Here is a 10,430-nt window from a genome sequence, read left to right on the forward strand (position 1 = left end):
GATGTGGTTGCGTGTATATGCTGGGATATGAATATGTTATTTGTAAGATCATGAAAAGAATACGAAAAATGCAAGTAATGATATGTTCTTGTATGCTTTACACAACATGACTATGTTACGTTAATCTCACAAACGAAGGGTTAGAAAAAAAGGAAATCCTCGTCTAATCCCGAAGAGCTCATGATCATGTTTATACAAGGAGTTAATATCCTATGACCTATGATAAATTATGATAAAAAAGAAATCTGAAAAGTTATTCAAGAAAGGGACTTAAGCTAAGCACCGATGAACTAGATATGAGAGGTGTCCCTTCACTTGTTGGAAGGTAGGTCCACAATGATTCTCATGAGATTGAGGCTACGATGTAATGTGGAACTATGGGTCTCCAATACATCTCCTAGATCTTGAACTATGTTTCCACCATAGGATACTAGCTAAAGGATACACCTAGAAAGCTATGTCATGTTTGGTTCTACTTTGGCCGATAGATCACCTTCTTTCGGTGTGGAGTTTTATGATACCGGATTCCATTTTGAGCTCATATGGTCTATGCTGGTTAAGGAAAATTTTCCCTCATGTAAAGGGAAAGACAAGTAAATGAACGTTGATTAGGGTTACTTGAGGAGTCTACTTAGCAGAGGTAAGGGTATGAGACTGTACCTCGACATTGCAGAAGTTGACTCTAAGGGAAGTCCTAGGAGATTGTTTTTATGTAATATAATAACATAAAAGTATATCTTTATGATACATTATATTACTCTTATGTGATTTTGGTCATTATGATGAATATGTTATTGGGTTATATTGTTAAATGAAGTGATGACTACTTATGCTACATGTTATATGAAGCAAAGCTTTACTCATGGTCTCCTATCTTATCTACTTGGTTGTGTGGGGTTATGGGGCTTCACATGACCATTGCACTTGTAGGTTGCGGATGGGATCATAGCTAAGTGTTTTGTATGCTATATTACGTGATCTATTGAATATAAAAAGCTAATGTGAGTATATTATAATATGTCGTTGCTTATGATCATGCTTAATGTGGATGGAATCCTTACTTGTATATGTTATATAGTATGTTCATTGAAGACTTTCATATGACTTAGCATGTTTTCAAAAAGATATTACAAATGATCCTTTTTTCATGTATGTCCTTATCTGTTATCATCATATAGTGATACCTAGTAAATGTGGCGTACGTTACCCCATTTCTTTATATTATTACTACTTTAGGTTATGGACATTGAAGTGAAGGAGGTTTACTTGATGAAGCTTGGAACTCTTTCTCTAAGTCATGGTAGGTCCTCATTGTTCGGGGTTGCTATCTTTTCAACATTCTAGCTTTGGCCGATTTTAGTAATTTTAAGATGCACTATTTCCTCTATGTTCTTTGGAGTCTTTTGTATTAAGGCCTGTATGGCATATGGATTATTTATTGGCTAAGTCCAAATTTGCACTCTTTAAATGGTTTTATATATGTGAGATAATTTCTTAGAATATCGTATGGTTTATGGATATTAAGAATGAAGTTTAAGTATACTTCAAGTAGAATGTAAAAGTTTTAATTTTCCAAAATTTTTTACTTATACGACTTCGAAAATGTGCAAATTCGGTGCAGTTGGAAATATCTTAGTTGGATGTTATGCACGTTTGAAAATGACCAAAAAACACAGTTTTATCAAATGATTGTGCCTTATTTCCTAGCTTATTCTTAGTTATTTAAAGTTACGAAATTTTATAATATATCCTCCTTGGGAATATTTGTCTTCGAATGATAAATCTTTCACTAAGCTAAGGGTAGTAACATAATTTATGCATTTACTATACAAGCAAGTAATAAGATTCTTAAACATAGTCTTATAAGATGCTATGTAGAGAATCTATTACGTTGATCTTCGTTGTCTCCGGATTCAAAGAGATGTGGATATCTCTTCTTCATATCCTCCTCAACTTCGCAAGTCTCTTCTTTAACATATAAACATGGAATTCTTGATGAACGTTCGCTAATTCATGGGGTAGCTCAAACTCATATGCCACATCTGCCACTCTCTTGGATTCTATAAGGTCCAATATATTGGGGAATTAGGATGATTAGATGCCTGTCATTCAGTTTGCTTACAAAAATTACTTTTGAGCATCCAAATGTCTCCATATGAATGTCCTTATGGGAGAAGATGAACATAACTTATTGGGTGGTTCCATGTTGTCAAAGTTGTGTTTACAAGACCAGATCTGATTTTCAAAGCAATTGAGAAGTTGAAAGTAATTCAAGAGAGACTAAAAACAAGACAGAGTTGCCAAAAGTCCTACATAGATTTTAGGAGAAGGTCGTTACAGATTGAGGTGAAAGAATGGTTGTATGTGAAAGTTTCACCCGTGAAGGGTGTTATGAATATTTGTAAGAAGGGGAAACTTACTCCCCGGTAATAGAGTTTGCAATGTATCTTATGTGTTGGAGCTACCCAAAGAGTTAGCAGGGGTCCCTCTGGTATTCCATATTTCTATATTGAAGGAGGATATGAAGAAGAGATATATATATATGTTCGAGTTTAGAGAGAATATAGATCAAGGTACTAAATTCTCTTCTTAGCACATTATAAAACGTTGTGAAAGCATGTTATTACTTGGTTTTGTTGGTTGAATACTGAAATGATGTTAATATCCTTGGATTAGCGAAAATATATCATTCGAGATCGAATGTTATCAAGAGGGATTTATTTTAGCATCTCCTAAAATTAAATAGCTAGGATAATATAAAGAAATAAAGAATAGTTATTTTTGGAAAGAAAAGGGAAAATATGGAAAAGTTCGCAAGTTTAAAATGTGAGTTTTGGTCATTTACAAACAGTCATAACTTCTAGCTCAAGAGTAGTGAGGGACAGTTCTTTATATGGATGGAATTCCGTGGGAAGATCTTCCCAAAGGTGCCAAGTTTTCTCATTTTCAAAGTCGTTTGAGTGAGATATCTTTTGTAAGTTAGCTTATTGGACTTTTAAAAGTCCAATCCGTATTTTAGTAAGGGTAAAGTAGTCTTTTACCCTCATATTTCCTAAGTTGTTTTAAGGGTTTATTAGGAATAAAAGTACGCCTTATTAAGTTTTTAGTGGATTCCAATACTATAAGGTACATCTAAAGATCATGAAATCATCCATATATATGAATCATGAACTTTGAATCTATAATCCAATTCAAAGGGAAGTTAGGATCAAAGAAAAGAAAGATAAGGAGTTAAATATAAAGAAATGAAGTAAGTTAAATTAAACTTTAATTAAGTTTCCAATAGTATTATTTAAAGATTTGAAGTTTTTTTTATGGCTCAAGTTTCGAGTTAAACAAAGAGTAAAGAGTTAAGTTATGTTCTAAAAAGCAATAAGGGAACTAAGAATTTCCTAAGAGTTAAGTTTAAAGTTAAGCAAAGAGTAAGAGCTGAATTTATTTCTCAACAGCTATAAGACAACTAAATACTCCCTAAAAGTTTATAAATGTTTTTACATTTAACATAAGAGGAAACTAAGACTTCCCAACATAGTATTTAACAAGAAAATGGAACAATTATCCCAAGATAGCTTTTACAGATAAAAAGGGGTGAGCAAATTATTGCAACACAGAGGAAAGAGATTATTTTAAAGCATAAGCGAATGTTTATTTTGGGAGTAGTATTGATCACAAATGTGGGGATGAGTGTTCATATAAACTTAAGTATTCATAAAAACCATTTAACCATCATGGGTAATAATGGGTTTAAGATGATAACATAGGTTTAGCCCGTAGATCCACTAGCTTGAGGATGTTCTATGCGACGGAAAATATAGGCCAGTTCTGGCAGCGTGGATGAGACACTATATCACCGCTTAGGCTCATAGTGATAGTTGTCGGTGAGAAAAACTCCCAAAGAACTTTTTTAATTTTATATATAAGTAAAGTTGAGTTTTCTATTTCATTTTCCTTGATCAACTAAGTTTCTTTGCTATTTTACAAACTTTATATGTATCACATATGTTTTAAATTGCTTTTTATACATACATTTAGTAGAGTGTTTTTTTAGTTAAGTAGAGCCAATGTAAATTCATCTCATTCCCATCATGCTTAAGTCGTTCTTTAGCATTCAAATTTGCATACTCGTACATTCAATGTACTGATGTAAGTTGTCTTTCATTGTTTCATGTTGTAGACATAGGTAACAAGGATCAGCATCCACCGCATGTTTATCAAGTTTGAGCACCCACAGTTAGTCGAGAGCCTCCTTGTTTTCTAGAGGATGATTTTTATATGCTTTTTAATCTTTAAATTTAATAATGTTGTGCGGTCTGTCCCTATATTCACCATTGTATTGTTAGAGGCTTTATATGCAGATAGTCGGTTAGTTAAGTTGAGTTACTTTTATTTCAGATATTATGTTTAGACTAAAGTGCCACTGTTAAATAAAGACCTTCATTATGTTAATTATGAGGATATTCTTTTTTTTTCAATTGAGTTAAGTCTCCTACTGATAAAAGTAATCTAGACCAAGGGTTCGCTCAAGGCCAGCAATGATCATTGGGTGTCGGCCATGTTCAGCGGGTTGGCTCCGCGCGTGACATTAAAGGAAAAAGATTTATGTTTTTCATCCCATTTATATAATCTAATGTTTCTCTTGTTATAAATGTACATGATTTACATTTTTAAAATTGTAGTTCATCACTTCATATTGAATTAGGACGCTAAATCTTACAATTATTACTAAAATTTTCCATATAATTCAATAATTGAAAAATTATGATTGTGCCTACTCAAAATAAAATAAAGATTTAAGAATATAATTACCTATCTTGGAAGAAGAATAGTATATTAAAATTAAATTATAGTCTACTTGAATGGAAAAAAATGTAACTTGTGTATCTTTTAACTTTAAAAAAAAGAAAGTGGAAGATGAATGGATAAAGCGAAACTCATGTACATTAAAATTGAATTCAAAATATATTTTATAGATTGTAAATCTAGAAAAAAAACGTAATAAGCAATTCATTTATACACTTAACAACGGAATAAAAACCAATATCGTCGCCAAAATAGTGCGCAAATATCTTGACAAAGCTTCTCAAATTCAAATTATGCACTGACAAACGACTCTAGTGAAGGTGATAATATCAAAATCAAAACACTTTGTAGCTTTCAAAAAGCTATTGTCAAGTGTTGTTACGGAAGTAAACAAACTTTATATTAGAATAGGACACATGTTGCTATTGTTGATTAATCCTAGCGGGGCATACAAAATAATTATAATTCCTCCAGCAACTTTGACACCATAAATAAGTTCCTCAATGATGCAAAGGCTTTTGCGGTCAAATGGGGTCATTTATTTGATTGCCTTTGAACAAAAATATTTCTATTTGTTTTATCTTATTTAGTATTTGTTAAGAGAAATGATCACTGATAATCTAGTTGACCATTTCTCTTAATTAATACTAAATAAGATAAAAATAAATAGATAAATCCTTTCCTAAAGGCAATCAAATAAATTCCCCCCTTTAAATAAAAAAGTCTACACATAATTGAGGAACTCTTTTATCGACTTAAAGATGTTGGAGGAATCATAAATAAATGGTGTGGCACTCGGGGAATAAGCCACAATATCAATATGTGATGCAGTTTTAGTAGAATGTTTTGGTGCTTCATTGATAAAACTTGCTAATATCCTTTTGAAAGCTACAAAAAATTTTATTCTTTCGATATCATCACCTTTTTTGAGTCTTCTATCGGTGGACAATATCAATATGTGTCATTAAAAAATTGTTTAGTGAGTGAAGATAGCTTCACACAACAGGTTTGAAAAACTTTGTGAAGAAATTTGCTGACTTTATAAGTGATGATATTTGTTTTTATTATATGGTAATGTTAAGTATTAAAATGAATTTCCTATTATGTATTTTTCTTAGAGATTCATAATCCTTTAAATATATTTTGACTCAATTTTAAAGTTAAATGAGTTATATTTTTTTGCCATATAACTTGCATTTCCTTCTAGTTTTTTTCCTATTATAAAGGTACATGAGTTATATTTTTTTCATTAACGTATCTTCTAATTTTTCTTTAATAGATTATTACGGTTTAAAGATAAGACATTTTAAGTTTTATTCTTAATAATTTAATTCTATTTGGAGTAGGCACACATTCATTATTTTTCCATTTTTGGATTATATTGACAATTTTAGTACTAATTTGTATGAATTTATGTCCTTATTTCAATGAGAAGAGATGTGCTAGAATTAAAAAATATTTTAATCATGTACATTTAGATATAGTGTAAAAATAGATTATATAGTTTGCATGGACAAAACGTAAATCATTTACCTTTAACATACATTGGGGTTGTTCAGAAATCAACTATTGTCATATAAAGCATATGCAAGTAGAAGCTCAATATACATTATTTTGTTTATTTCGAATTATACGTTATAAATGAAGTTAACAGAGTTAATTAAATTTCTACGTAGATTTTAAATATTTTGAGTTGTTAAGTATACTAATTTATATGACTATTGACATAATGTTGAAGAATTTATATGTTACTCTCTATGTATTAATTTGTGTGACATCTGCTAAATTTCTAAAGTCACTTAATTTTAATATGTTTTTAATAATCATTTTGATTTATATAACTCATGATTTTGATATAACATATATGTTATTTTTAATTCACAAATATTGAATTTCGTTATTTATTCTTCCTCAAAGTGTGGTTAAGGAGGTGGATAGAAAATTTAGAGATTTCTTTTGGATTAGTCTAAAAGAGAAAAGAAAAGTAGCATTGGTAGAATGGGATAATCTGTCAAGCAAACAAAGAGGGAAGGGGGTGGGGGGTGGGGGGCAGTCTGAATGTATAACGTGTTACAAGATATGGAACTATGTCGTAGTGGGAACTAATTTAGGTACTCATAACTTAGAAAGAATCTCTTTGGGTTAAGAGTGTAGATGGAACATATCTAAAATAATGATGAATATTTTTGTGCACATAAACAACCAAATGATAGTACCGGGTATTGAAAAGCTCTAATTATACTAAAACTAGGTACAGAAAATTGGCGTCAACAAGATAGATACACTTCTACATTTGATTGAGGATATTCGATGACTCAGAACTTAAATAAATGTTGTTTGTGTAGTTGCTGGTAATATATGTTCGTAGTTTATTGAAAAGAAAAAGAAATTTGATATATTCCTTTTTAGGCTTTGTTTGATCTTCAAAATATAGAATTTTTCGTCTCATGACAAACCCACACCCTTAATACGGTCGTGACAGACTCCAATAAACAATTTTTCTCTAACCATGTAAGCATCATTAATAACCCAGAAGACTTAAACAAAATTAAAATGATAAATTTAGTATGTCACATTCTTGGCATCATTTTGACTTGAAATACATATTTTTTAGACACTGAACCAAGAGAAATCATTAATATGTTTGTCACGGTAACCAACAAAAAAGTTTGGACAGGGAAATAGTTTGACCAAATTCATTATGTTTTTTCAGATTTTTTTTGGGTAGCCCAAGGCGCCAGATTATTGTGCCAATTTTCTCGCACTGAACCCACACCGTGGGCGGGAGTGACACTCGGTTATCATTGTTGGCCTCTAATGAACCCTTGTCCTGGCTTACTTATCTAAGTGGATGACTCTACTTAACTAAGTTATAGAATTGGAGAAATTCTCATTAAAAATAACTATAAATACTGTCTTGGCCAAAATGACACTCATGTCTCAAATATAGAATCTTTAATAAAGAGATAAAACTGAACTACTAACTATCCGTCTATGAAGCCACTAAACTGACTATGATCAATGTTTGGACAAACCCCACAACATTATATTAAACTTACTAGAAAGCAATAAAACAATTCTCCGGAATACAAGGAGACTAACCACTGACTATGGATCTCACAATATATCAACGAAGCGGTGCATGCTGATCAAGGTTACCTGCTTCTGAATCATATGACAATGCAGACCAATTGACAACAGTACTTTGAATGTACGAGTATACAAGTTTGAATACTAAGCACAACAGTAAGCCTTCCAAGTAGTATGAATGAATTTACATTGGCTCTACTCAACTGATGAAATAATAACTCAATATAAAACAGTATGGACACATGTAATATAAAGAAATCTTGTAAAACAGTGTAATGTTCGTTAAATATAAAATAATAATACACTCAACTTTACATATATATGAAAGTAATATAATTTTTGTCGAAGATGCTCTAAACGGCAACAATCACTATGAGCCTAAGTTATGGTACAAAGTATTACCTTACGTTGCAAAAGGACAACTCTATACATTGTCATCGGTATAGAATCTGAACTACTAATTGGATTAATTAGTCTATGCTAAAAGCACTATGGAATCATCTAAAAATTATGATCCTTTATTTTTCAATGTTTGCTACATGGTTTATGGAGACATAAGTTAATACTAACTTGCCTCACCATATCAGTGCTAAATAATACTCCCAGTATACATAGCTCATATGATTTAAAATCAAATTCTTCTCTAATTTGAGATAATTGCTCATAGTTAACTTCCAAAACATTCGTGGAAATCATAGTTTCCATTTCATTTTACAAAAAGTAGTCGTAGGCTCAATGGAAGCCTAGCTTCCTTCCTTTCTCAACAGTTTGAAAACATTTTGTTTAAGTCTTAGGGACTCGTTAGTTCCCTTATATCTAATTAGAAGTGAACTCAAGTTGTTACTCTTTGTTTAACTTAATATTTAACTCTTAGGGAATAATTTGTTCCCTTATAGCTATTAAAAATTTAATCCAACTATTTGCTCTTTACTCAACTCGTTGCTTTAAACATGAAACAAAGTTAAAATGTTTGTCTATTACTCTTGGATGTTCTAGCAACTTACTTTGACTTGTTTCTTATCTTTTAAACTTGACTCTTAACTATTATTGAATTAGATTATGGACTTAAGAATCATGATATCATGTTTATGGATAATTTAATGACATTTAGATGTACTTTATAGTGTTGGAATTAAGTCAGAATAAGAGATATATAAATTAGGAACTAATACGAAAAGATGGGGGAGAAATGGGATCTCTAGGTTACTCTGGTGATATGAGAGGGGCGGGGCGCTAGATCTTGACGGACATATACTGCCATAAGGTGCTTTGGCTACCGCAGTATGCCAGAACCTGATGCATAGAGTCTGCATTTGGGGCTATAGTAGGCGCTGCACACCACGGCCTTTCAGATGGGTTTTTGAACTTTTCTTCTCCAGTTTTAAATTTTGAACCTCCCAAACATACATGGATCTTCTCCCAAACATTTAGAATCACTAATATACTCAATACAAAATATTTTAGACTCGTAAAACAACTCAAAAACATAAATCAAAACCAATAAAGGTACACTACCACTCTACGAGCAAGGATTCAACAATTGCTCATTAAGAAGCTCAAGATTCATTATTCAATCAATAATGAACTTTCTACATTGATTATGTTGATGTGTGGGTGAACGAACCCAACACATAAAGATGTCATCTACCTTAAAGGGATCACCCACGATAATATTTACGCAACGATTCTTGGCATTCTGGAAGAAATATTGATCTTCTTATTCTCTCCTTTTTTCTCCAAAGACTTTAGTGTTCTCACCTTTTCTAAAACTGAATTAGGACTTTGTTGTTAGACTAATAAATCCCTAAAATGAATTACTCAATACTAGGGTGAAAAGACTACTTTACCGTAACTAAAAGAAAGATTAGACTTTCCTCAGTCCAACAACCCAACATTTGAAATGCATATCTCCCTCATATGACATAAAAAACGTGCAAACTCGGCGCCGTTTAAAATAAAATCTACCAAGGGCTTTCCAATTTTATAAAGAACTCGCCCTTAATCCACATGAATTGAGAGTTGTAGCCCTTTGAAAATGACCAAAAACTCACTTATAAAAAATTATTGTCCTTTATTTCCTAGCTTATTCTTAGTTATTTCAAGATACGAGATGTTACAATATATCCCCCTTTGGAACATTCATTCTCGAATGAGAACTATTTTACTAAAATGAGGGTAGAAACATCATTTTAGCAGTGAAAAATACAAGAAAGTAATAACATTCTTACGCATAGTCTTATAACATGATAAGTAGAGAACTTATTACCTTCATCTTCATTCTCTCCTGATTCAAAGATATGTGGATATCTCTTCTTCATATCCTCCTCAACTTGTAAAGTCTCTTCTTCAACATAGAAATATGGAATACCGAATGAACCGCCGCTTATTTAAGACGTAGATCTAATTCATAAGACACATTGACCACTCTCTTAGAGATTCTATATGATCAAATATATCTAGGAATTAGGATGAATACATACCTATCATTGAGTTCTCTTACAACAGTTACCATTTGAGCATCCAAATGGCTCCATATGAAG

The sequence above is a fragment of the Solanum lycopersicum genome, chromosome 2, assembly GCF_036512215.1.
Source record: "Solanum lycopersicum chromosome 2, SLM_r2.1".
NCBI lineage: Eukaryota > Viridiplantae > Streptophyta > Magnoliopsida > Solanales > Solanaceae > Solanum > Solanum lycopersicum.